Raw genomic sequence first — 27,950 nt, forward strand, 5'->3', positions numbered from 1 at the left:
ACTGTGTCCTTATGCCCAAACATGATATTCCATTTACACATCCAGGAACAAAACCTATTATTTCCTGATTTATTCCACAAGAGTTTGTTGAGCTTATTAGGGAAAATTCTTCCTAAATCTTAAGTTTTTTCTCTTTGTGCTTGCAATCAAATAAGTATATCCTTTTCCTTTAACTTAAAATTCTATAAACTGTGCCAAGTTTGGAGAGTAGCATATAGAAGATGCTCAGTAAGTGTTTTCCAGAATGAAACAGATGCTTTCTGCCTAGGTTTGACAACCACTGGTGTATCAGCTACTCTCCCCCTTGCAAATCTGGGCAGGGTGTGGGGCGGGAGAATTTACTTCCATGTGCTGTTTTAGATTTTGAAGTGTGATTGCTGTAGTACTTGCCAGTGACAAGCAGAACGCTAGTCTTTACAGTGACTCTCTGCTTTGCCCAGAGCACCGACTATGTTTATGGTCCAGTGAAGCAGCTGACTCTCCTCCTGGACTAGATGGAGATTGGCAGGTCCTGTCTGGCTGAGCCCTGGGGAGGCCCAGCCCCTAAGAGGGACCCTTCTGTACCCTGACAAGATAGTCTGGAAGCCAGTGGGAGAGGACTGAAGACCCACGAGGAACAAACACTAATCCTGGGCTTGCTGGGGAGAAGGAGCAGGGCAACCCTTCCCTGCACCTGTTGCCCTGCCCCGGGCATTGGGCATGGGCTTGTTCTCCATGCAACCCTGATGCTGGGTGCAACCCTGCTCATTTACGATTTTAATCCACAAGGGATATTCTTATCTGATACAGTCTTCCTATGTGACACTCTATCCAACACAATCGTCGCAGCACAACATCAATCTCTTGCTAACACATCCATTCATCTTGAAGGGACTCCTGGTGATATGTGGTGGTTACCATAGGAGCAGAGTTCTGTGAAGAAGCTGCATTCCTCAGGGAGGAGAGCATGTGCCCCCACTCTTTGCCCTTCTGTGTGCTCCCATGTGGGCCACTCGGAGTCAGCAGTGACCCTGAGGCTCTCAACACACACACTTTTGGCATGGACATCTTTCTTGATCTCTTTGCAAACAGAACAGGAAATCCATTTGCGGTAAAGTTGAGGGGTCCATGATTTCCAATGTGCTTCTCTGGTATCGAGTCTGTTTTTCTTTTTCTTATAGCCTGTTGGCTTCACATTTTGATATTAATGTATTTTCTTATTGTGAGCTCCATTCCTCCAGCGGGCTGAGCGGTTGCCCAGCTCTTGGATAAAGAACCTTCCGACAATGACAGTGTCTGTGATGGGGGTGTGTGGGTGCCTGGCCTCTTGAGCATCCTTCGGGGTGGCATCCAGAAGACAGTTGGTTGAGCTGGGTGGGACCAAAGCAGATTTTCGAAAATGTTTTCCTTGCTTTTTCATACACTTTCACACATTTGCTTTTCTACCAACTGACTTTCATTAGCTTTCTGGAATCTGGGTGAGTTAGCTGGGTGGAGGAACTCTGCTTGAAGGAGATTTTGCCTTTTTCTGTCACACATTTTATACCTAAGTGTTCACAGCTCTGTGGCCAAGAAGGAGGGTCATACCTCCTGGGCTTCTGAGGGCTCTTTCTGTTTTTACAATCTCTCCAGGAATTTATTCTTCTGACTGATGTTCCTTCCTCTACTTCTTCACTTTTCAGAAGGTAGCTCAAGTACCCAGAGTGCACATGTGTATATTTTTGTGATTGGTTGAGGGTAATTGTTGGTGTTTAAAATACTCTTTTGACCTTGGTGTACTGGTTTGCCAGCAAATTTTATTGTGTAAGCTGAAGCAAACAACCCGTGTCTACATTCTAGTTCTCAGTGATACTTAGCACACTGTGGCGTTTGTATATCAAATGCCGCCAATGGTGGTGTCAATAAGAGATTATGTGACTCTTGGGGAGGCGGGGGACATTATTCTGGTGCATTGTACAATACTTTGTGGCCTGGATCTGACTCGGATCTCTTTTGGCCTATCATTCCCTGAGACCTTGCCCTCCTACCATGTCCTGGTGGCGTAAAGAGAAGAAGACAAATTCTTTGCCTTCAAGAAGCTTGGGGAAAAGGCTGAGAAGTGAATAGTTACATGCAACGTGATAATTGTTACTGTACAGATTCGGACGAGATTTGGGGAGACTGCTTCTCTCTCTTTCATGGAGGAAAGGACAGCGTTTGGGAAGCGGGGCGAATGAGGATTGAGCTGAATCTAGACCAGGGTTTCTCATCCTTGGAACTGTTGGCATTTTGGACCAGATCATTCTTCGTTGTCCTCTACAGGGTGGGATGTGGAGTCTGGCCTCTCTACCGGGTGACGGTCGTAGCAACCCTCTTCTCTCCAGGTTGTATCAATAAAAAAATGCCTCCAGACACAGCCAGCTGTGCCCTGAGGAATAAGATTGCCCCTGGTTGAGATTCACGGAGTCACTAGTGGAATCGGAGAGGAAAAGGGTTTCCTGTGCACAGCATGGAAGTGGGAGAGAGCCCGGCCCATCCAGGCACCCTCTAGTGCTTTGGAACTGGGTGGAACTCCGTACACCCGGAGGCTAAAAGATAAATGGGCCTGTTTTTGAAAGTCTCACCGGCAGAGCACAAACTCTGCTCTGGCAACAGGGCACGGGACTACATAGTCAACTAGAGGTGTTGTTGGGTAGCCCACAATGGGTGTCATTAACAATATGCACCATCTGGCAGCTTCCTATTACAACGAATGTGTCTTGCTAAGTACCCTCGAAGCTTTAAAAATCCTCATTTTAAAATACTGCACCCTAAAGTTTGGTGCCTTGGGGTAAAGCCCAGGTCATGCTCTGGAGGGAGGACTTCATGTGTTCTCGCTAGGAGCCAGCGTGGAAGGTTGCATGAGAAGGCCCTTGTCATAGCAAGACAACCTCCCGAGAAACATCGGAGGGCACGGAGGCTGCAGTCTGGAGACCAGACAGAAGGCAACAGAAACAACGAAGACCTGAGACAAAGACACAATGCACCCAGGGTGGAAAGGGGATGCTGGCTTGTGGGCCATTCGAAGGCATAACTGGCCAGGCTTGCCCGGGAGCCCGGGAAGGCGAAGGGGCGGTGCAGGAGAAACCCGGGGTTGTCTGGTTTGGGTATCTCCCTTTTGTAGGTGCCCAGAGATGGGAGCTAAGAGAAGAACCAATGCAGGTACAGCTAGAAGACAAAGATGGCTAGAGTCCCTAGTTGGGACGGCGGGGAAATGACCTCTTGGACCATTGGAATCTGGGGCTGGGGAGAAAGGACCAGGCTGCAGACATATATCTGTGAGTCACTGTGTTGAGGTGGTGCTTGGAGCTGTGGGTAAGATTACCCAGGGGGGTGTGTAGAAAGAATGGAGCTCATAGGACGGAATCCTGTTTTCCGTTCCTTGCAAATCCTGCTCGCGTGCCCTTCCCCCAGCATCCTTTCCAAACCTGCAACCCACCGGCAGTGCCCCCCAACCAGCCCTCCTTTTGCAGTCAAAACCCCTGGCTAAACAGTCACCATCCTGGAAACATTTGGGGTCTGACAAGTCTCTGTACTTCTGGTAATGTCTCTGTGTTTCTCTCTTGTCTTCCTGACTCCACGGTAAGCTCATTCAGGCAAGGGCTCCATTTTTGTATCTTCTCCCCCACCTTACTCTACATCAGTTCAATCCAGTAACGATCCCCACTCAGAGGGCCCTGGGATCCTTAGTTGAAGATCCTCGGTCCAGCTGCACACTCCACTAGAGGACAAAGTTCAGTTCTCGAAGAGCCCTACACCCGTGTCCCTCCTGCCGGTGCCTGGGGCTCAGGGCTGACTCACTGAGTCAACATTTCTCGGGTCTGCTTGGTGGATCCCAAACCCGATTGCACGTGCGGCTCGGAAGGAGAAGAACCTCCTTGGCCTCACCTCTGAAAACACCCCTTGGAAAACCGGGTGTTTATTTTGCTAAAAACAAGCTGGATGTTGAAGTAGCATGTTGAAACGCCAAGCACTGGGTTCACTGTTTATTTTGGGAAAAATATTAAAATTCTGTTAATGCCGTGTAATCGGGGGTCAGCACCAGAACGACCGGTTAGGGGCCTTTTGAACGCCAGGCCGCTGGAAGCACAGCTCAGAGGTATTGTAAAATGTGTTCTCTCCTGCCGGGGTTATCTGCCAAGAAGGGTGCAGCTTATCACCGCCGATGGTTTCGCCAGGCGGCTTGTGCACTTTAACCCGCTGTTGCAACTGGGGTCATGCGCAGGAGCCATGGGATCTGGGCCCCCAGCGCTGCCGAGGCCGACTGGGGTCTGATGTCCCCTGCGCGCTCCGAGCTGCGCGCGGGGCTTGGGCTGGTGAGGGGTGTCCGCGCCCAGCGGGCTCCTTCTGCTATGTGGACACGGGGTGTGACGGCCGGGGGCGATGTGGTCCAGAGGGGTGACGCTGCTCTACTCAAGGCTTTCTTCCCCCCCGGGAAGGGAAATGGAGTAGCCCCGTCTGGCGCAGGGACCCCATTTCTTGACTTACTCATCTGTGTGTTCTGCGTACACTCTTCAGATCTTGCCCAGAGCGCTGGACCCTGGGCGATTTGGCTTCTTGCCCCGGCTGCCGGTTTAATAATGGTGTGAATCAGAGAGGGTGATTAGCCAGCACCCACAAGCATGTAGCACCCAGGCATGCTTCAGCTCAACAGGGCTTTATTTCGGGGCTGTGGCCAAGGGCTGGATTTGCTGTGGCTGGGAAGGCCACGTTTCCAGCTCCCCAGATCCAAGCGCTCAGGGGTGGAGAGTGTCTTTCTTGGGGGTTTCAAGCCTTCCTGAGGGTATCAGAGCTGAGCAGCTGGATGGATGCGCACTCACCCGAATACCCAAATCGGTCTTAGCGTCGTCACACTGTTTTTAGGGCTGAAGGTGTCAAGAGAAACAAACAGCAGGGCGAGCTTCCTTTGGGCAAGAGCACCTCCATTCAGAATAATGGAATTTAAAATCTGTAGGTCCTACGCTCTCTCCTAGTCTTTCCACGTGTGTGTGCCGAGTCTATAGTTGTCCGCGGCTGCACGTGTCAATTGCCCGTGGCTTTTTCATTTCATTTTTGTTGAGAGGCACACGGGGCCAGAAAGAAAGGTGTGCCAAGGGCGCCTGGGTGGCTCAGTTGGTTAAACGACTGCCTTCGGCTCAGGTCATGATCCTGGAGTCACTGGATCGAGTCCCGCATCGGGCTCCCGGCTCAGCGGGGAGCCTGCTTCTCCCTCTGACCCTCCCCCCTCTCATGCTGTTTCTCTCTCTAATAAATAAATAAATAAATAAATAAAATCTTAAAAAAAAAAGAAAGGTGTGCCAAGCCCGGCTTCTCTATCCTTAGCACTCGAGGTGGGCGAAAGCCTCGGGTGCCTCTGTCTCTGGGGCAGAGGTGCATGTGGGCTAGCAGGTGGGGGCGGAGCGGAGAGACAGGGAGAACTGGCCTTGGCGTGGGAGCCGCGGGGGCTTGTTGGAGGGGCTAAGCACTCTGCAGGCCGTGTGTTCACAGGTAGCCTTTAACCCTTCCCCGTGTGTGCCTGTGATCTTTCTGCACATCTTCATTCCGCAGCCCCCAGCTTCCTGTTGCACGTGACTGGGCGTGCTGGGATGAGAGTGGTAAACACCCGGGAAAGGGAGAAGGCAGACAGAGCAGAAGGGTGCCAGGCAGGGGAAGCTTCTTGCTCAGCTGCCCAGAACTTCCTTCTCCCTCCAGTGCTAACGCACCCCCACCCTTCCTCCTCCTCCTCCGAGGGAGGAACACTGAGAACCAGCCGCGTTTCCCCTTCCTTGCCCGGATGAAGGGGCCCTTCTGCTTAGCACAGGAGGCTGCCCGCTGGCTGGGAACTGTGGGAACACGTGGCTGCCACATCGGCAGTGAGTCAGCATCCCACCTTTCTAAGAGGCTCTGGGAACGCCGCAAGGGTGCTCATCACCTCGGGTTAATATTAACTGTCCAGGCAGGTCCAAGGCAAATCCAGGAAGAGAGGCGTGGTTTCCTCAGGGTGGATGGACCGGGCGGAGGAGCCAAGAGTCCTCTCAACCTGGGCCCTTCAAATTGCCCAGTTTATCCCCCTCCTGAAAGTTGGTTTCTCTTACCCTACCGCCCGTGTGTTTGGGCGAGATATTGCAACTGGTGTGGCCCATGTAGGGAGGGGGCCGAGGGCCATAGCACACTCGTGAGTTTTTAGAGGTTCGGAAGGGCTTTGGGGCCAGAGCTGGATTAGAGGTTCAAGGTCCACCGCTGATGGCTCTAGGACTGTGGAAGGGTTGCCCTCTAAGTCTTGCTCTCCTCGTTGGGGGAAAAAAGACCTCATTGCATGTACATTTCACGGGAGAGAACTTGAGTAAGTGGCAGCTGTTAGGTTCCTTTTTTTTTTTTTTTTTAAGGTTTTATTTATTTTATTTGAGAGAGAGAGAGCATAAGCAAGGGGAGAGGCAGAGAGAGAGGGAAAAGCAGGACGCGGGGCTCGATCCCAGGACCCCGGGATCATGACCTGAGCCAAAGGTAGATGCTTAACTGACTGAGCCACCGAGGCACCTGTTAGTTTCTTTTTTATGAATGGCTGTTTCCCTTGACACTTTCCCCAAGTTCTGGCTTTCCTGACGCAACAGCCCAGAGGAAAGCTTCTCAAACGATTCTGCTGTGAAACCTGGAGCTGGGGTTTTATGCACCACGAGGAGCAGCTGGTTTCTGCTGCCCTCAGTGATCCGAGGAGGGTGACCGTGGGCACAGAGGTGGGGGGAACCACGCAGGGGGTGGGGGCCGCACTGACTCATCACAGGTGCTGGGGTGGGGGCTGTAAATCATTGATTCACCCTAGTGGGGATTTCCTTAGTGATCCTAAATCCGTTCGTGGGCCCAAGATGTCTTGATTATGGAATGTCATCGGACCTCCGGCATTTGGAAAGGTGAGTTCAGAAAGCCCGTGAACAAGCACTGTGCAGCCTTGGGGATGTGGGCAAAAGGGTCATGAAGTCGGGCATTGCATCTCCTGTCCTTGGAGGCTTATCATCCACTGACAGATAACCAGAGTCTTAGCCAGCTGACTCACAAGGGTGGTTTTAACTCCTTCTGGGATGGTTCATGGCTAGCTCTTAGGAAGTTGGGGAACACACAAAAAAGAGGAAGATTTGTTTATTTTCTTGGCAAATATTTACTGAGCACCATTATGTGACGACCCGTTCTAAACCACAGAAGATACAGAGAGCCCTGAGCTGAACGGACAGGTTCCTTATTTGCAGGCAGCCTCATTTCACGGAGGGAGGACAAGAAGTAAACGGGTGTTTAAATAAATAAACAAGAGCATTTGGTGGGCAGTAAGCTGGGATGATGAAGAACTATACTGTGGTTCTCAAACCTGAGCGAGTCTCAGACTCACTGGCCAGGCCAGTTAAAACACAGATGGCCCAGCGCCATCCTCGATGTTTCTGGTTCAGTGTCCAGGGAGGGGCTAGAGAATTTGTCTTTCTAATGCGTTCTCAGGGGATGCTGATGCTGCCGGTCCCTGGACCACACTTTGAGAACCACTGACTCCCTCTGGGTAGGAAGGGATGGGGTGGGGGCTGGTTTAGAAACAGCACTCAGGAAGATGGGGTCAGAGTTCCTTTTAGTCAGCTGGGGGCAGAGAGGATGGAGGCTGGTTGTTATCTGCGGGTTTTTTTGTTTTGTTTTGTTTTGTTATATTGTAGAAGGGACAGCTGCAAAGAAACGGAAGACTTGGTCTCCCTCACCTCTCACTCTGCTTTTGTCCCTGACTAGATCAACATTTGGAATCTCCCTGCCCTGGGGGGCTGGCTGTCCAGTTGGCCTGAAGACAGGGCACTGCTCTGGCCGAGAGTACTCTCATCTGTTAGTTCTCACAAAGCAGCAGTTTAAAGGCCAGACCTCAGTCGAAACATTTCGGAAACATCACTGTCACCAAAGAGAAGAACATTCTTATTCTAGTTGTAACCAGCTCCCCTGGCTCTTTGGGCCCCTTCTTACCAGTCACCCCCTGGGTAGTTGTGTTTTTGTACAAATCTCTCTCTACATGGAATAAGGATCAAAGCCATCGCAGATTCCTAGATTGTAATTTATCCCAGGGCTGACGACATAGCTTTGTCTTCCTATCTCAGTGTCTGGCACACGCTTGCTGTAATGGTAAGCCCCACATGCTTGTTGATTTCAAATATACGCTCGCTCATTTACTCGCAGCTGGACACTGTGCCGGCTGCTGGAGCTTTCTGGCGAAGGAGACAGACCCGGCCCCTCCCTTCATGGGGTTGATGGTCTAAATAGGGGATGCAGGCAAATTAGTAGGTAATTCCCATGCAGAGGGTGGTCTTACATTCTATGCTAGGAGTGGGACCGGGTGCTATGGGAACACATAACCTAGAGAGGTCAGGAAGACTTCCTGGAAGAAGTGACATATAGCATGGGGTGCGAGTGGGGTAGATAAGGAGTGGTGAAGGCATGTCATAGGTGCAGGCCCAGAGGTGAGAGAGAGCATGTATGGTTACAGTTGCTGAAGGGGCCCCAATCCTGAAGGCCTTGCGGGGATGAGTGAACAACTCTGGGGACACCGAGAACATGTCTTAGGGGTCTCCCTGCTTGGTGGCTATCTACAGCGCGTGTCAAGGCTCTGCCTTAGGCCCAGCTTGGGGAAACTCACGGTGGCGGTGGTTGGATGCTGTGTGGAGTTGGCTCTGTGTGCAGGTCCCCGTTCCCAGATTTGTACTTCCTCCCACCTGTGGAACAAGGAGTTCCGGGCAGACCAGTCTGGATCAAGGAAGGAGCTTGTTGAGCTCTTCACCATGAAAGGGCATTCTTGGAACAAAAGCGACAACTCTACTACAGTGTTGTTGGGGGAATGATCGGGTCCAAAATGGTTGTGGAAATACTAAAACACAGTTTTAGTGTTGATGGCTTCAGCCCAGAGAGGCACAGCTAATTTCCTCTTGAACTCGGTTGGCTTGCCTGGCACATAGGTGCTGATGAATGACCCTGTGACCCAGGGCCAGCCAGGTCCCCTGTGGGCACCCCACTTTTTTATAGTTACAAAATGGGGATAGTCTCTGCCTCTGAGCACATCCTGGGGATGTTGTGTAGAGAAACAAGATGGTGTTTGTGAAAACAGTGGGCTCCTGGAGGAAAAGTTCAAACCTCCAGGATGTTGATTGTTAAAGGCATTTAGTTGGTGTGGCTGTGGTCACTGGGTATGCTGTGTGTGTGTGTGTGTGTGTGTACTTAATGATTAATTATTCAGCCTAGAATCTGTATTTAATTAATTAATTAATTAATTAATTTTTAAAGATTTTATTTATTTATTTGAGAGAGAGAGAATGAGAGAGAGCACGAGAGGGAAGAGGGCAGAGGGAGAAGCAGACCCCCCGCTGAGCAGGGAGCCCGATGCGGGACTCGATCCTGGGACTCCAGGATCATGACCTGAGCCGAAGGCAGTCGCTTAACCAACTGAGCCACCCAGGCGCCCTGTATTTAATTTATTTCCATAAAAATACTTGCAGCTTGCTTTTATAAAGACTTTCTTCTATTTTATTTATATAGAGAATAGCACATTCTCTAGATCAAACTTCAGGTTCACAAGACATCTCAAATATAAAGAGAATGGGCCGAACACCACTCTTCTAGGTTAATTTTTAATTATACTTGGAAAAGCTACACATTTTCAGCTAAAGAGTTTGTGTTTTGGTTGAGAAGTATGTATCATCTCAAAAACTCTTTGAATGCCCTTCCCTTTCTCTTTGAAACACTTTTTCCTAAAACTATTGAGGTTCCCCAGCTTCTTTCGTCAGCAGGCGGTGCCCCTTTTGAAAGGGCGAGGGTCTTATTTAAACACAAGACCCACTAACATCCTCCGTCCCAATGGACTGGTTTTCTGGCCAGGCTTCCTCCTGCTACAGCTGACCTGCATCTCCTCCCTTCTGCTCTGGATTTTTTTTTGAAGATTTTGTTTATTTATTTGTCAGAGAGAGAGAGCACAAGCAGGGCAGAGGGAGAGACAGTCTTCCCGCTGAGCAAGGAGCCCGAGGCGGGACTTGATCCCAGAATCCTGGGATCACGATCTGAGCCGAAGGCAGATGCTCAACTGACTGAGCCACCCAGGTGTCCCTGCTCTGGATTTTTTGACTCTAGGACATAGTAAAGCCTGAAGTTACCTGTAGGCAGGACATACTGAATTTTCTAATTGTTTCGGATGTTCTATTTCTCAGGCTGACTCCCAGGTTTGTTTTGCAGACATGAAAGAAACTTCTAACCTGGAGAGACAGAGAGCCTTTCCATGGGCTTTCTCCTTTTACTTCTCTGATTTCCTTCCTATATCTCACTGAGGAATGGCATGGAAGGTGGAGAAATGAATTTCCACTGTAAAACTGAGCTGTGTGCTTGATGCAAGGAAAGAGGTTAAAGTGACTGATGCCAAATGCAAAGTATAGTTTGTGGCTGTGAGAATAATTAACTCAGTTTTTTTTTTTTCTTCTCTTTAATCCTGGAGTCCAGTGTGCGGAGTCCTAAAGGGAAGCTAAGTGCCTTTCATCAGTCTTTGCATGAAGCCTAATCAAGCCAACTCCTGTTCTTCTGGTAGATGTCTTAAGGATGTGTAAATGGAACCAGCATTTTAACTTTCTGTATGCTCTTCAAACCCACACTTGGTTTCAAAGAGGACATTGGAAATTCAATATAATGCAGTTTATTTCAGACTATATGAGATTGGCTCACCTGGGAGCATCATTTCTGGTTTGAGCCCGTCAGTTTTTTTTTTTTTTTCAAAGATTTTATTTACTTATTTGACAGAGAGAGACACAGCGAGAGAGGGAGAAGCAGGCTTCCCGCTGAGCAGGGAGCCCGATGCGGGGCTCGATCCCAGGACCCTGGGATCATGACCTGAGCCGAAGGCAGATGCTTAACAACTGAGCCACCCAGGTGCCCCGAGCCCGTCAGTTTTTGTTTTTTATTTTTTAAAGATTTTATTTATTTATTTGAGAGAGAGAGAATGAGAGACAGCACGAGAGGGAAGAGGATCAGAGGGAGAAGCAGACTCCCCGCCGAGCGGGGAGCCCGATGCGGGACTCGATCCCGGGACCCTGGGATCATGACCTGAGCCAAAGGCAGATGCTTAACAACTGAGCCACCCAGGTGCCCCGAGCCCGTCAGTTTTTAAGGGATGTGTGTCAGGACTAGCGCACCAGCCTCCTAGCTGGTCTTCTTGACTTTAGTCCAGCTTCCTCTAGGTCATCTTTGAACCACTGCCAGAGCTATATTTCCCCCAAACCAGGGCCTCTTGTGTTTTTTCTCCACTTAATCTCCTTCAGGGGCTCAGGGGCTCCCCATGACCTTTTGAACCCTTTCCAGATGCCTTTGCATGTGGTCAGTTCTCACCTCAATATTTCTCTAGCTACAGCGTTCCCTTCATTGCACCTGCCAAGGATCCCCTTTCTTGCCTTCCTACTTACTGTTCAGGATGCAGTCCTTCTTCTCTGAAGCCCTCTGTGTCTTCTAAATAGGGCGTCTCTCCTCCGGGCTTCTGTAACACCATGCCTGCATTACTATCTCGACTCATGATTTTTTCCTGACACCTCTGTGTGCCCTACCTAGGCTGGGGGACTAGAGGGTCAAGACCTGTCTGATTCAACTGAAGGTCTGGTTCAGAGCAGGTGACCAATAATTTTGTGCTGCATCAGTGAATCGGTGAATGGGATGGGATGGGGGCAGCATGGAAGGGAGGATTCATTCATAAATGTAAAAGTGTTTCCTTAGAATGGGGGGTGCCTTGGGTACGCCTGCCAAAACTTAGAAAGCGTACTTACTCGGGTTGGCTGGTGCCCAAGCTAGGGTGTCCCTGAACCTGAGTCCTTTCAAGGAAGCTTTTTCGTCACTGACGGAGGACTATGGACTGGGAGCCTCTAGGAGGGAAGGTGGGTGGTGGGCAATGGAAGACAGCCTGAAGCCTGAAGAAAAGGGGTATCTAGCGATGTGGGAAGACTTTGGAATACTGTGAGAATATGTGGAATTTCAAGATGGAGCTCTCTTGGGTTTTTGTGATTTGAAAAATCACACTAGTTACCAGAACTAGAAGAGCAGATTTTCAGAAAGCAGAAATTATTTTCAAGGTGGATCGCTAAGAGTGATCAGACTGGAAGACTAGAGTCTAATTTCTAATTTGGGGTCCTTTTCTTCTTCAGTTTTCCAGTAGATTGTTAGCTGATTGAAGTCAAGGGCAATGTTCAAATTTTCCAATTACTTTAATTGTAAGAACGATTTGTGCTTGTAAAAATAATACGCAAACATACAGAATGAAGTCTCCCTTGATAAGATTGTCATTGGCTATAGGGAACGTTTGCATGAATTAGTAAAAGCCACTCTTGCTGTCTGCCAAAAAATTGCCTAGCAACACACATGCAAATCTGTGATGTCTACGGTAGGAATGTCCCCATGCTTAGTCTTCCATATGTGGCCACTGTGCCTCTGCAAGCCTCCCTCAGTCCACTCCCCTCTTCAGAGGTGGCCAGATCTTTATCTATGCACGTATGTGTACATGTGCATATATTTACACGCTGACATGCATGCTCATATAGAGAGAGAGGAGAATCAAGAGATTTATAGAAATGGGGCCATATTTTACATACTGTTCGGTCACTTTTTAAAAAAATTAAAAAAAAAATTTATTCGAGAGAGAAAGTGAATGAGAAAGAGCGAACACAAACCAGGGGGAGAGGTAGAGGGAGAGAGAGAAGCAGACTCCCTGCTGAGCAGGGAGCCCGATTCGGGTTTCGATCCCAGGACCCGGAGATCATGACCTGAGCTGAAGGCAGAGGCTTAACCAACTGAGCCACCCCGGCGCCCCTGGTCACTTGTTTTTTCCCCCTTGACAATGATCTTGGATACAATTTCCTCAGTTTATATAACTTTGCATTATTCTCTCTAGAGGCTGCTCTCTCATAGCATGGCTGTACTGGGTTTAACCGCTCCTTTATAGAAAGACATTTAGTTTGGGTGCCATTTTTTTTTTTTTTTAAATTACACACAGTGATGTAACATAAGTAGGTATAGGTTCACAGAACCAGGTTAAAGGGTCCTAGATATTGACATTTTGGCGGATGATGCAAAATTGTCCCCCAAAGTTTGAGCTGAATTATATTCCTGTTTCTCCACGTCCTCGCCAATAGTTGGCATTATCAATCTTCTACATTTTTATCAGTTTGATGGAGGAAAAATGGCATGTCATTTAATTTTAATTTTCCTGATTACTTAATGTCCTTCAGGGGCTCAGGGGCTCCCCATGACCTTTTGAACCCTTTCCAGATGCTTAGTCCAGATGCCTTTGCATGTGGTCAGTTCTCACCTCCATATTGCTCTAGCTACAGCATTCCCTTCATTGCACCTGCCCAGGTGATGATGCTCCTGAGATGGAGCCTCATTTCATGTATTTATCAGCCATTTGTGCCTCTTCGTGGCCATGCATGTGTTTATCCTTCGTGTTTTCTAAGTTGGTTTGTTTAATCTTTACTGTGTATGCATTGTAATCATTTACTACCTTATTTTGTTTTCAACACACACCAACTTCCTGTTAACGCTGCGCTGGAAATAAACGATGAAGGCCGAGTGAGAGACAATGCAGTAAATCAGAAAGATCACAAGTGCTTTGGAGCAGAAAAGGGGTCACGGAGATTATGTTGTCCAAATGCCTTATTTTACAGAGGAGAAAATGAAAATTTTCAGGAGGCAAAAAGTATCTCGTAGCTGGTTCATGGCAGGTCTGAAAATGGATTCTAGTTCAAGTATTTCTTTTTTTTTTTTTCCTGCCTGTTGCCCTCCATGAAACAGTGTTTATGAAGAATACCATTGGTTCCTCTTTTCTTGGGTACTGTGTTTTCCAAGTAAATTTTTATTAACTTAACAGAAAGCAAATGCAAATCTGTTTATAAGAGGGAGAGGGTGAGCTTTATTAGCCACATGGGAATGGCTTTTGAGAGCCATGTTACAAGGCAGAAAGCCAAGACTGGTTTCTTAGGTATATCAAGAGAGTGAAGCGAATAGGTTTTGTGGGAAAGGGGTATCACGTGCAGATGAAGGAAAAAGGATTCTTGCTTGAACAAGGGAGAGAGGCTGCTGGTAGGCCCATTGCCTGCATGGGAAGCTTCCAGTGGTTGTGTATATTCTGGTTCCTGGTGCTTTCAGAATCTATTGCGAAGGATCCATAGAAATCGTCGGATTCAGAAACCTTCCTACAATACTTGAGAAAATACTGCACATGATTTTGGGGGTGTGCTTTCCCACATGCAATGAATTTGGCTTGCAGAGAAGACTGAGTGGGAACCTTCTTTTAAGGAAGAAAATGTAGGAAGGGATCCGTGAAGAGTCAGTCTTCAAGTCAAGTTAGAGACAAGGCAGGGACTTCCCTTCAGGACCTGAGCACGAGGACAGAGCTTCCTCAGAGCTGGGGAAAAAGTATGGGGTATTAAAGGCAGAGAGAGTCACTGCAAGGTTTTCTGCTGCCCGCATGGCTGGAATTTGAGGTGGACGAGTTTTCTTGGTTCTCACACAATATTACAAGGAAGAGAGGCAAGATGGGCAAGATCAGGAATGTTCCCGGGCCTGTTGGCCATACTGTCCAGCATAGCCCCAGGCAGAGTTTTCTGCACACAGCGTACAGGAATCTGGGAACATAAGACAGAGTTATTATCTGATTACGTGTCTGCAGCACTGGGACCGGAGGTCCCCTTAGAGCTTACCGATCTCTCTTCCCGAAGTCATGTGGCCACCAGAACCATCCAGAGTCATTCCTTATTATCATCAACTATCCACCCAGGGTTCACCATTTCTCAATTATAAGATGGTGATGATGATTATTAATTATAATACAGTTACTTTTTTTCAATCAGGGTCTGAGAAGGTTTATATAAGTTTATACAGTGGGGTTGGTGGAAGTGCCTGTCTTTTTAAGTCTCTGGTTTCCCCTTTACTTTTTTTTTTTTTCCCCTTGTGATTTTCCAATTTTTGGTTGTTTTTGAAGAAATGAAGTCTTTTTTTTCCCTGTGGAGTTTCCCATACTCTTAACGTTGCTGATTATATCCCTGGGGTGTTGTTTATCACGCTGCTCTGTTACCTATGTTCCTGAACCTCTGAGTCGGTGAGATTCGGTTACACTCGAGTTTGACCTGTTTTGGCCCGCAACCCCAGCTGGGAAGTGGTCTTATCCCCTCTCCGACCTCACCTACCCCCGTCTGTCTTGCTCATTCTGTTTCTGCCCCACTGGCCCTAAATGTTCGAGACATGCTCCCTCTGAAGGGCTGTTGTCCACCTGTGCCCTATTTCTCACCTCCTTCAAGTCTTTGATCAAATGTTCCCTTTCTTTTTTAAAAAAGATTTATTTATATATTTGAGAATTTATACATTTGAGAGAGGGAGAGTCAGAGGGAGAGAATCTCAAGCAGACTCAGCGCTCAGTGCAGAGCCTAACACGGGGCTCGATCACACGACCCTGAGATCATGATCTGAGCAGAAATCAAGAATCGGACGCTCAACCGACTGAGCTGCCCAGGCGTCCCTCAAATTTTCTCTTCTTGCTGAGACCTGCCATGGCCACCGGCTATGACACGTGCTAAATGCTCAGCTTATTTCATGCCCGTAACAGAGGGTAGGTCTTGCTATTATCAGCTGCCTTCTACAAACGAGTGTGGCAGGCATGCGCTGCGAGGTTCTCCTTCAAGGAAAAGCTGTGGCTCTGGGGCAGAGAGTGTTGTCAGCGGGGAACCACCAGCCATCGACCTCTTGTTCAATGTCATGTGTCTTCTGCACTGTCTACATTGATGACACATCCCAACAAGGGCCAACTCTGATGGGCCACACATGCTCCAGACTTCCCCATGGAGTTGGAAGAGGCTTTTTTTTTTTTTAAAGATTTTATTTATTTATTTGAGAGAGAGAGAATGAGAGAGAGCACATGAGAGGGGGGAGGGTCAGAGGGAGAAGCAGGCTCCCCGCCGAGCAGGGAGCCCGATGCGGGACTCGATCCAGGGACTCCAGGATCATGACCTGAGCCGAAGGCAGTTGCTCAACCGACTGAGCCACCCAGGCGCCCTGGAAGAGGCTTTGTTTGCAGTTCTGCTTCTCCCTCTGCCCAACCTTGATTCCTCCACCTTCCCCCTCTGTAAGTGTTGATTACTTAATAAATACCCTATAAGCCAAACCCCATCTGAGCAACTTCATCCTGGAAACCCCAACCTGCGATGCCAAGGAAACAAATGTTTACAGGGTTAGATAGCCTTCCCAGGGTCATGGTCTAGTGGGTGATAGAGCTGTGGACTCTGGGAGGTGATGCATTGTTTCTATAAGTATCTTCCCCACCCCGCCCCAAACCCTGAATGTCAGGGAGGACCGTCAATGATGTGGTTCGGCTCTGTCCTGGTTTTCGGCTGTTTTAGTGAGGTGGCCTAGCAACATTTCACATGTTTCTATGGGACTCTGGGTTCTTAGTGACAAATGGCTGACTCCATTGCAGAGTAGGAAGACAAGTTGTAGATTTCCCATCCAGTAACTAGGAAAAGATTCAGCGGGGCGCTCAGAAGGATGATGCTCTGAAGAAGCGCTATGTTGGCGGGGGTGTCAGGGACGGGAAGAGGGCTGCGTGGCAGGATGTCAGTAGGACAGGGAGGGGCCTCTGCAGAGAACATGGAAAGCTAGCAGAGGACTCAATGGAGGGAGCGGTCTGGTGAAAGTGATGTGTTACCAAGATAGGCATGATGCACGCAGTGGGCTGCTGGAGGGGTGACTGGGGCAGGGGGACAAGTCAGGCCAGGAAACTAGGGCAGCAGTGATGTCTCTTGGACTGGACTGGGGACATCAGAGAAGGAGAGACAGGGACAAACAACATGGCTTTGGAGTGGGAAGACAAAGAAGGAAGAAACAAATTAAAGATGAATTCCATGCCATTGAACACGAACATTTTAGTTCAACTGATTTAATTTTACTAGTAACCAGCGCAACTGTTTGGTTCCATTTCACCAATCAGCGTGACTTTCTCACATTTCAGTGAGCGTGCCTGAGATGTTTAAGGGTCTGGGGAAGTGGACAATTTTTAGGCTCTCCAGCGCAATCGATGTAACTTCTTACATGACCATTTCACAGTTCTGATGAGAAACTTTAAAAATTGTGGTCTTCCCAAAATATGGAAAGAGTCCAGATGTCCATTGATGGATGAATGGATAAAGAAGATGTGATATATATATATATATGTATATATATATATATATATATATTCCATTGTATGTATGTGTGTATATATATATACACACACATACATACAATGGAATATTACTCAGCATCAGGCAGGATGAATACTTACCATTACATTGACGTGGATGGAACTGGAGGGTATTATGCTGAGTGAAATAAGTCAATCAGAGAAAGACAATTATCATATGGTTTCACTCATATATGGAATATAAGACACAGAACACAGGATCATAGGGGAAGGGAGGGAAAACTGAATGGGAAGTCATCAGAGAGGGAGACAAACCATGACAGACTCTTAACTCTAGGAAACAAACTGAGGGTTGCTGGAGGGGAGGTGGGTGGAGGGATGGGGTAACTGGGTGAAGGGCATTAAGAAGGGCACTTGATGGAATGAGCACTGGGTGTTATATGCAACTGATGAATCACTAAATTCTACCCCTGAAACTAATGATAACTATATGTTAACCAAATTGAATTAAAAAAAAATTAAAAAAATGGTGGTCTTTCATTTCCCAATTTCAGGGAAGTGAACTGTGTGTGGAAGGAGAAAAAGAGGTGAAAAAGATCACATTTCCTAAGGCGGGAGCCCCTGGGAGTCCCTGCTTTAATCCTGGAGGTTTCGGTGGCCTCAGGACCATAAACCTCGCCTTATCTCCTGACCCCACAGGTGGGTCCCTCCCCTGTGTCTCACAACATTGGTAAACCACTGGCATCACTTTGTAATCTGTTTTGCCCTTCCTCTTTAGATTTTGGGGTCCTCAGGTCAGGGGCTGTGTCATGACCGTGTGTGTTTCTCTCAACAAGCACGGAGAAGGCATTGAACACATACTTGATGAGTGAATGATTGAAAAGCTGACATAGAGTGGACAGTGGTTTGTTTTCAAGTCTGGCTTCTCGAATTCAACACCACCTGCAGGCTACAGGTATGTGTGTGTGAGGGTACAACATGGGGCGGCGATTGTCCATGCAGCTCTGTTTAGTCTCGGCAATGACTCTGAGAGCTGCAAGTTCCTGATTCCTTGGCTCAGAGCCAGAGGCCAGCCTATGGGCTTTTCTCCATGTTCCCTGGAGAAGTAAGTATGTTCTTCTGCTTCTGTCTGGCTTCTGCTTCAGGTCCAGGCAGAGCCCCCTTCTAGCTCATTTGCCATGGAAAGAGAAAGGTCCCTTCAGATCCCTCCTCTTAGGGCATGTGTTTCCCAGGTGGGACACAACCAACCCTTTCTTCTTTCCTTGGCCTCCCTTGGCATATTTGGGCTCCTCTTTGATCTATTGTTTCATGGATACTGGATGTCCCTTGAAGAATCCTCCCTTGTTTACCCAATAGCAATGAACTCTTCACAAAAAAACACTTCTTACCAGAGTTCTCCAGCATAGAAGAGAGGTGGTGGAGAGGCTCTCTGACTTAGAGTGGGGTGTCACCCCTTTGAGGAGATGGAGGCTGCAGGAGGAGACATCTTGTTTGTGGGATTGGCTAATACAGAGAGTGGGGCAGAGTGCTAGTTGGAAGGAGGTTGAGATCAAGGGGAGACTTTGCCTCCAGGTGGAGGGCTTTGTCCTTTTGTCAGGTTAAAAACCCATGTCAGTAAATATTTGAAACTCTGGTGAAGTGAAAGCCACAGGGCACAGTGACAGGAGCCAAAGGAAAAAGCAAGCTAGGGGCTGGGCATGGCAAGGGGAGCTCCGTGGATGAAGTGGGGCATGGGGAGCAGGTAGAGAGGCAGAGAGGGACAATTCCGAAGAGAAGAGGTTAGGCAAATAGAGTGACAGCAAATTCCCCAAGAGATGATAGAGTGGAAGATATGGAAGAGCAGTGTGGGTGGCTCGTAGGAGTCTCATCCCCAGGCCTGCATCAGTCATCTAGGGAATTTAAAAATAGACTGATGTTGGGCCTTTCACCCACTGGCCTGGGGTTCAGTCCAGGTATTGGTCTGAGTGATTCTAATGTACCAGCTGCTTAAGAAAGACAGCTTTGGGCTTAGGAGAGGGGCTGCTATTTCCAGTGGAGGTGGAGAGGAAGAGAGGGCTGATGGAGAAATTGAAGATAGTAATACGTACATAATATCATGTATTTTTCTAGTTCTTTTCTTCGCATTTCTCAGACTCTAAAGTGCAGATGCATCCCCTGGGGATCTTAGTAAAATATGAATTCTGATTCAGTAAGGCTGGCTGGGGATCGAGAGTCTGCATTTCCAACACACTCCCAGGGGATGTCACTGCTCCTGGACCACGCTTTGGTTGGCAAGGCATAAGGTTTACGAAGTGTTGACCATCTTGTTTTGCAGATGAATTATGATATGAGGCTCATATCAGGCAGGACTTAGCATCCTCATTATGCAGACAAGGACACAGAGATCAAGAGAAGGGAAGAGGCGCAGAGAGGGGCCCTGAGCAGTGATGTTTGGTGATCCTTTTGGGCCCCGGGCTACATACTTTACACCTGCTCCTCACTTAACCAATTTCCTCAGACCACACACCTGTAAGTGGTGAGCCCAGGACTTCTGACTCCAAGCACAGCGCCTGATCTTTTGCATTCCAGCAGCCTTCTCCAGGACATAAAAGAACATTGTTATTGAAAGGGAGAGTGAGTAGGAATAGGAGCTTAGGGACAAAGAAGGGCATCTGGAGACACTGTTATAGGAAATCAGCCAAGGGATGGGGAAAGAGGCTGGGCAGGCATTAGAGCCAACTTGCTGTTGGCCCTTCAAAGTCAGCAGTGGATGAGAGCCTCTGTTCCATTAAGGGGACGGCTCCAACTGTGCCCTAAACGCAAGCTGAGAAGGCACATGGGTGGACTTCCTGCAGTCAGGGAGACGAGAAGGTTTATAATCTAGGACAGGGGTTCTCAAACTTGAGTGAACATCAGAATCACTTTGGGGGCTTGTTAGACACAGAGTGTGCCCCGCCCTCTGAATTTTAGGGGGTCTGGGGTGGGGCCCAAGAATATACATCTCCAACAAGTTCCCAGATGATGTAGATGCTGCTGGTGCCAGGACCCCGCTTTGAGAAACAATGGAGCAGTTCCCTGGCTATAGATCCCCTGAAAGTCAACGAGGTCAGTTAGAGCCAGAGTGGGCTGTTGAGCCTTTTGTGATGAAGTCCAGGGAGCGAAAGTTTAAAAGAGGGGAAAGGTAGTTTGATGGGCTCAGTGTGGTATAAATTGGCAAAGTCTGAGTCCTTGTCCTCTTGTTCACTTTTGAATCCATCGGGAGTGGGAGAAGTTGCTAGCTCTTGGAGTGATGGTGATGACCCCAGGGAAGTTAGACTTTTCTGGGGAAAGGTCAGCTTCTGCAAAAGGGATGCAGTGAGAAACACGGTTTGGGATCTTGCCCTGATGAAATGGAGCAGGGGTTACTGTCCAAAAAGGCAGCTGCAGAAGGGCCTGCACACACCAGGGCGGGATGGGCTGGCCTTGTGGGTCCAAGGTGCAGGGCAGGAGCCCCAGAGAGGGCAGCGGGGAGGACAAGATAAGAAGGAGATGCACAGAGCATGACGCCAGCATGGGTAGACCAGCACTCCCTACTGACAAGTGGCTAGTAAGTGATCATAAATGTAGTGCTTCCTTCCACTTGCCTATAATTACTGGTCTTTCAAATAACTCCTCTTTCTATTACCTCATTTGGCCCTTCCAGCATCCCTGTGAGTATGTGGAGAAGGTACTCTCACTTCAGGCTTATAGATAAGGAAATAACCACAGAGAAAATTATATAACTTGCCTGAAGAGACTGGGGCAGCTGCAGAACTAGGCAGAACTATTCTGGGGTTCCTGCTGTTTCTGGAAGCTGGTGAGGGCCTCAGGTTGTCTTGCTTTGAGGACAGGCCTGGGCATGACTCAGGGGATGCAGCGGGATGGAAAGGACCTGCCGTGGTTCAGGGAGGGACCGGCTTCCTGGAAGGGCTCATTGCTGAGTTAGTTCAGTGAAGAGAGGAGACCAAGGTGCATTGCCTCAGGTGATGGGGGTTTGGTGGAGGAGGACCCAGAGAAGGAAGAGAGGTGGGGAACGTTTCCATAGGCCTCAAGGAGAACAGGGAGGCTCTTCAAGGTCTAGTGTTACTCTAGCAACCAGTTGTTCTCCCCTTGAAAATGGGGAGGGGGCTGGGAACCCGGCTTCCTGCACCAACTTCCCACCATTATGGTGCTCCACCTGTGTCTGCCTCTGGTCTCTCGCTGCCTGAGACTGGCCCTTCTTTCTGCCGTCCTGTGGCTCCTGATTCCTGCCCTGACTTTACGTATTGCTCCATTCCTTGTGATGCTCCTCATGTGTACTATAATGAAGCATTCTTAAAAATAACGACCTAGTTTGAGCATGGGCACAAGGGTTGGAGTCACAATCCACCTCTCAGGCTAATCCAGCAAACCCAGGTGGCCAGGCGATCTGGTGCCGAGCAGGTGTTGGAGCTACCTGTGGGCGTGGTTGGCCCTCAGAGGGCCTGCATCCCTTGCACGCCCCATCCCTTGCAAAAGCCAAGCAGACCCCCCAGTCCTAGGGGGATTGGAGAAGAACTGACATACTAGGCAGATTTCCAGAAATTGCCAGGATTTCCAGACAAGGGGAGTGAGATGAGGTTTCATTTTCCAGACCTGAAAGGCAGGGTCAGGGTGTGGTATCTGGAGCAACCCACAAGACCATAGCTGGGTGACATGTTAGGTGGAGTCGGTAAGGTCGAGGGGCACGGTGGTACATGTCGGATGGCTGGCCTAACTGGCCCGAACCCCCTCCTGCTGGGGTCGGTCCTGCTCCTGGATACCGAGGCTGGGCTGGGCTTGCAGGGAAGGGTCTGCAGGCTTCAGCTGTGACAATAGGCAGGCCAGGGACATGATGGGCTGATCGAGGCCATAGGGGACAAGTCCAGATGGACCCACATGCAGCAAACCACAAAAACCACCATGTCTGCCTGGAGAAGGGGCCTTCACACATACCACATGCTTTCGGGACCCATTCTCACTTGTAAACTCCCAAGTGTTGGCAGAAGCACCTGATCTGTGAACGTATTCCTAAAGCCACTTCAGAGGAGACTCCTTCCCGGGGGATTTAAGTGGGGTTCATCGCCAGAAGCCACAGGATAACAATATAGGAGGGGGTGCCTGTGGGTGGTGAGTCCCCTGAGAATATTCCAGCAGAGGCTGAAGGGTCCCCGAGCAGCCGTCCTGCTCAGGGGTGGCAAGCATTGGCTGCAGGCAGGGTAGGGGTTGGACCCTGGGGTCTGGGAGGCCCCTCCTCTGTCTGACACCACATGGCTTAGAGGTTCTGGCCTCTGCCTTTATCAAGCCTACCATTCCCAGGCTGCCAGGAGCAGGAGGGGCCTCACAAGAGTCCTGGCGAGTTCCCTGCTATCTTGTAGGTAAATGGCAACTCATTTAGGATGCACAATTGTCTGAATGCAACATAATTATATGTGTAGGTCATAGCTATTTCTTATATGACCTCTCATACCGAAGTGAACTAAAGGCCAAGCAAATGTCTTCTTTTAAAGTCCCTTTGTCCCGCAGTGGTACTGCTCTCGTGGAGGATCAATTCTTATGCTGGGTTATAGTGATTTGCATACTCTGCTGTCTTCCCCACTGGGCTCAGTGTCTCTAAGCAGGATTCGTGCTTTTTTTTTTTTTTTTAAAGATCTATTTTTTAATTTTTTTTATTTGACAGAGAGAGAGACAGCGAGAGAAAGAACACAAGCAGGGGGAGTGGGGGAGGGAGAAGCGGGCTTCCCACTGAGCAGGGAGCCCGATGCGGGGCTCAATCCCAGGACCCTGGGATCATGACCTGAGCCGAAGGCAGATGCCTAACGACTGAGGAACCCAGGCACCCCAGGATCCGTGCTTTTTAATAACAACTTTGACTTGTACTTGGCCATCTTCCTAGACAGACATCACACCGGGGGACCCTCACACTTTGGGAGGGAGGCGAAGTGGGCTGTGCTGTTACATACCCATTTAGTAGGTATGGATTAAACTCCTTGCTTGGGCTCTATGTTGCAGCGGCTTGGGATCCCGGCACCGCTCGCCGCTCCATCCATGGCCTTCTGCACGCAGGGTACTTTGGTTCTCCACACCCGGGGTTTTCATCTACGAAAACATGCAGTTATCGTGAGACCTGAGAGAATATGTATGATTGATATATATATATAAAACCTTTCGCACAGTGCCTTTCATCTAGCCAATGCTCAGTAAATGGTAGGCATTATTACTGTGAGCAGAAAGCCTGAGACTTACTCCCACGTGATATTATTCATTATTACGCATTGAGCAATTACTGTATGGTAAGCCTTGTGTTACCTGCTTTGGCCCAGTTAATCCTCACAAAACTGCAAGTTTTTTTTTTTTTCTTCCCTGTTTTATAGATAAAGAAATGGACGGCGCCTGGGTGGCTCAGTCGGTTAAGCGACTGCCTTCAGCTCAGGTCATGATCCTGGAGTCCCGGGATCGAGTCCCACATCGGGCTCCCTACTCGGCGGGGAGCCTGCTTCTCCCGCTGACCCTCCCCCCTCTCATGCTCTCTCTATCTCATCCTCTCTCAAATAAATAAATAAAATCTTTTTTTTTTTTAAAGATTTTATTTATTTATTTGACAGAGAGAGACACAGCGAGAGAGCTAACACAAGCAGGGGGAGGGGGAGAGGGAGAAGCAGGCTCCCCGCAGAGCAGGGAGCCCGATGTGGGACTCGATCCCAGGACTCCAGGATCATGACCTGAGCCGAAGGCAGTCGCTTAACCGACTGAGCCACCCAGGCGCCCTAAATAAATAAAATCTTAAAAAAAAAAAAAAAAAAGAAATGGAGACCCAGAGAAGTGAGGTTCTTGATGAAGGTTGCCCTCTGTTCAGTGACACAGCCAATATTTACATCCACGTCTTGCTAACCTTTATGTTTGTGCTTATCACCGTTATGCTGAGCTACTCCCCAGGTTCTTCGTGCTTCTGCTCCCTATAGGGCCTAGGCTCTGCGCTGGATCTAAAGGCAGGCAGGAACGACTTCTCAGACTCTGTTGGAGTTACTTGGGGTAACTTTCCAACAGTTTGGCTTACTTTCAGGCCATGCAAGAATTGAAAGGAAATAGGAGTTGTGGCTACAAGAGAGTCAGTGGACAAGCTCCCAGGGCCTTCTTCCCTCAGATCTGGGGTCATTTCAGCCCTCAGCAAGTAAGCAATCTTCCACCTACTCAGCTGGGGGCTAGGCCACATCTGCACACCTGGGTCCACCTGCCGCTCCCCACCCCCCCCCGGAAACAAGTCCTTTTGCTCCTGGTCTAGTTTCCACGGCCTCAGAAGCCAACAGCAGCCTGCCAGGCCCACCTCCCTTGCACATAGAAGATGCTCAGGAATCAGGAAATAGCATCCGAGAGTGAATGCATACAAGATAAAGGCAAAGCTCCGTGTTTTACGTGTTATATGTAGGAGTTTTGAAGACGAAGATTTCAAAGGATGCAAAAAAATTATAGACCCTGATCTGAACAGACTTAAATCAAAGGCTCTTTTTTTTTTTTTAAAGATTTTATTTATTTATTTGACAGAGAGAGACACAGCGAGAGAGGGAACACAAGCAGGGGGAGTGGGAGAGGGAGAAGCAGGCCTCCTGCAGAGCAGGGAGCCCAATGCGGAGCTCAATCCCAGGACCCCGGGATCATGACCTGAGCCGAAGGCAGACGCTTAACGACTGAGCCGCCCCGGCACCCCCAAAACCTCTTTGTTTAGAGGCCTGAGGGAAGCTAATATTAATAATATTGACTGCATCTTAATCTGCCAGATGAGTTCAACATTTTTCTTTATTAAAGCCTCCCAAAGCTACAATGATAATGGCCCTCTGTTGGATGCAGAGTGTATTAGAATTACTAGAGGCAATGAAAAAGTACCCTTGTGTCACCTGTGATCTGTCCCTCCACCCCCAGCAGGAGTCTGTGAAGGGGCGGGGAGGGTGAGAGGGTAGCCTCCCTCCCCGAGTCTTCCCCACTGAGAACTCTGCCCTATGCAGTTACAGTGATTTCCCCCACTTGAAGTCTGAGAGTACAAGGTCAGACCCTTGCTTGCTCTGGCTCACGATCACATAATTATCTCCATGGCAGAGTTAGGATTGAAACTCACCTCTGTCTGGCTTTTCCCACTACCCGATACCACCAGACGCTGTTTTGTGCACTGAAAGTTCAAGAGAACTGGGTTGATTTTTAACCTCACTTTTGGCTAGGGCATCACCCTCAGCTGAGTCTTACCTTCTCAGTCTCTTGCTGGTTTTTCCCTCTCGCCTGGGGGCGCATTCCCTGGGATTGAACAGTAGGAGGGCTCAAGGAAGCTACACTTTGGCGTCTTCTGAAGGTGCTCAGGGTCAAGGTTATATTTAATACAGTACGAGCTTGCTATCCTGAAAACGTTTGAAGTGATTATTTGCAAACATGTTTTTGGCCACAGGCAAATGCGATGAGAGCGGGGATACTGAGTTAAGGCAGAAGCAAGTCAGAGTTTTGTAATATATAACCTGTCTTCGGGACTCCGGACCTTGGAATAGAGATATTCAAATACCTGAGTGTACTTACTTTCTTCTGTTTTCATTGGGATGTTTGGCTGCAGGGAGGCAAACCTGAATTGGATCATTAATCCTGTTTCCTCAATGTAGAGCTTTATTCACACACATGTGCTTAGCATGGAATAGATGATCAAGCTGGGCTTGTTGAACTCCTGAAGAATGTCACTTTGCCTGCTTTTTTTTTTTTATGGTGCTAAAATATCATAAAATATACCATTTTAACTGGTTTTAAGTTTACAGTTCAGTGGCATGAAGTACATTCACGTTGTTGTATGACCATCACCACCATCTGTCTCCAGAATTTTCTCATCATCCCAAACTTGGTACCCGTGAAACACTAATATGCCCTATTTCTCTTCCTTTCCCAGCCCCTTGTAACCACCACGCTAATTTCTGCCCCTACGAATTGGACTGCCATGGGGACCTCACAGAAGTGGAACCATCCAGTATTCCTCCTTTTGTGGCCGGCTTATTTCACTGAACATAATGCCCTCAAGATGCATCCGCATTGTAGTGCGTGCCAGAAGTTCCTTCCTTTTCTAGGCTGAATCGTATTCCATTGTATGTACCCATCACATTTTGTTTATCCGCTCATCGGTTGATGGACGCTCAGGGGGTTCCCACCTTTTGGCTGTTGTGAATAATGCTGCTATGGATGTGGGTGCCCAGATATCTGCTCAAGCCCCCGCTTTCCATCTTGTCTGCTTATCTTCATATCCTGTGTCATCGTTCACCCTGAGAATTCCTACTCTTTCCAGTCTCCTGGAATAGCACTTGGCGGGGGGGGGGGGGGGTGTCCTCTTTCAATGCTCTCTTGTAAAGCCCAACAAAAAAAATGATTGGAGAAATGTTTCTGATAATAAACTTGTGGGAAAAGCTATTTTGTGTCCTGCTTTGAATCTTGCAATTTAATTGTCCACGTTTAATTCCACTTCAGGGCACATCAAGCCATTGATCTTTTTGCTTACTTGCCACCATGTGGTTTGTGGAGGGTGGAGTGGTCCATTCCTGCGCGATGTGGGGCTTCTGGCTCTTCGCTCCTTTTATAACATTCTGCACATGTTCGCTTGAGCCTGGCAATTGCCCTGCTCTATCACGCTCTGTCACTTCCTTCTCTGTATTTCAGATTGAGCTTCCAAAGCCCTGAGCAGCTGCCTGGTTGAGAAGTCATTAAACCAAAAAAAAAAAAAAAAAAAAAAAGGGAGGGAGAGAGAGAGAGAGAGAGAAATCAGTACTTAGAGAATAGCTCAGTTCTGTTGAACTCACTCTAAAAACTTTGGCTTTATTCAGGTCTTAACCATAATGCCTCATGAACCCTTCCATCTGGGTATCGTTCCGCAGTGCGCTTTGTTGGGGTGGAAGAGGACGGGTAGCCCTGCCTTGTTCTTCATCATAGTAAAGTTATTCTGGGTCTCAAAAGGCCTCATAAATCTGCTCCCCAGATGGAAGTCTCCATAGAAGGCTCCTCTCTTTGTGTGAGTCTCAGATTTCCCTTCAATTAAAATTCAACAAGTGAATAATCAAATGGATGAGGTAAATTGTAATACTAAAAAAAAAATACATATATATATGTACATATATGTATATGTATTTTTTTTTTAAGTGCTATTGTGAATTCCGATCTCCCTCCTCAGTTTATGAGTAGCTGTATCTATAGTAGGTTAACTGGCAAGTCCTCAAACAAGTCAAGGATAAGCCAAAGGTCATTAACCAACACACAGCTTTGGGTAAACAAAATGCCTCCAAGTCTCAACATATTAATTATTTATTTCTCCAAGGGAATTTCATAGCATGGGTTTGAGTTTATTAGGGTAGTTTGTAAGATCCTAAGGTTTAATCTTTCTTTCTTTTAAAAAAATATTTTATTTTATTTATTTTTTGAAATTAATTAATTTTTTAAAATTATAAATTCAATTAGCCAAGATATAGTACATCATTAGTTTTTGATATAATGTTGAATGATTCATTAGTTAAGTATAACACACAGTGCTCATCATATCATGTGCCCTCTTTAACGCCCATCACCCAGTTACCCCATCCCCCTACCCACCTCCCTTTCTGCAACTTTCACTTTGTTTGCCGGAGTCAAGAGTCTCATATGGTTTGTCTCCCTCTCTGATTTCTTCCCATTCAATTTTCCCTCCCTTCCCCTATTGTCCTCTGCACTATTCTATATGTTCCACATATGAGTGAAACCGTATGATAATTGTTTCTCTGATTGACTTATTTCACTTAGC

The 27,950-nt window shown here is 48.1% G+C and overlaps 1 long non-coding RNA gene across 1 annotated transcript in view; it reads left to right on the plus strand.

The window, feature by feature from the left end:
• LOC123836897 (uncharacterized) overlaps positions 1 to 26,591 on the plus strand; it is a 35,518-nt gene extending 8,927 nt beyond the window's left edge. Inside the window, exon 3 of the long non-coding RNA XR_006789113.3 lies at positions 26,082 to 26,591. This is a non-coding gene — a long non-coding RNA (uncharacterized LOC123836897). The remainder of the gene's footprint in view (positions 1 to 26,081) is intronic.
• Positions 26,592 to 27,950: the final 1,359 nt, after the last annotated feature.

This window comes from Mirounga angustirostris, unplaced genomic scaffold, assembly GCF_029215605.1.
Source record: "Mirounga angustirostris isolate CCGP_5_RB_7025 unplaced genomic scaffold, mMirAng1.0.hap1 SCAF_8, whole genome shotgun sequence".
Taxonomy (NCBI): domain Eukaryota; kingdom Metazoa; phylum Chordata; class Mammalia; order Carnivora; family Phocidae; genus Mirounga; species Mirounga angustirostris.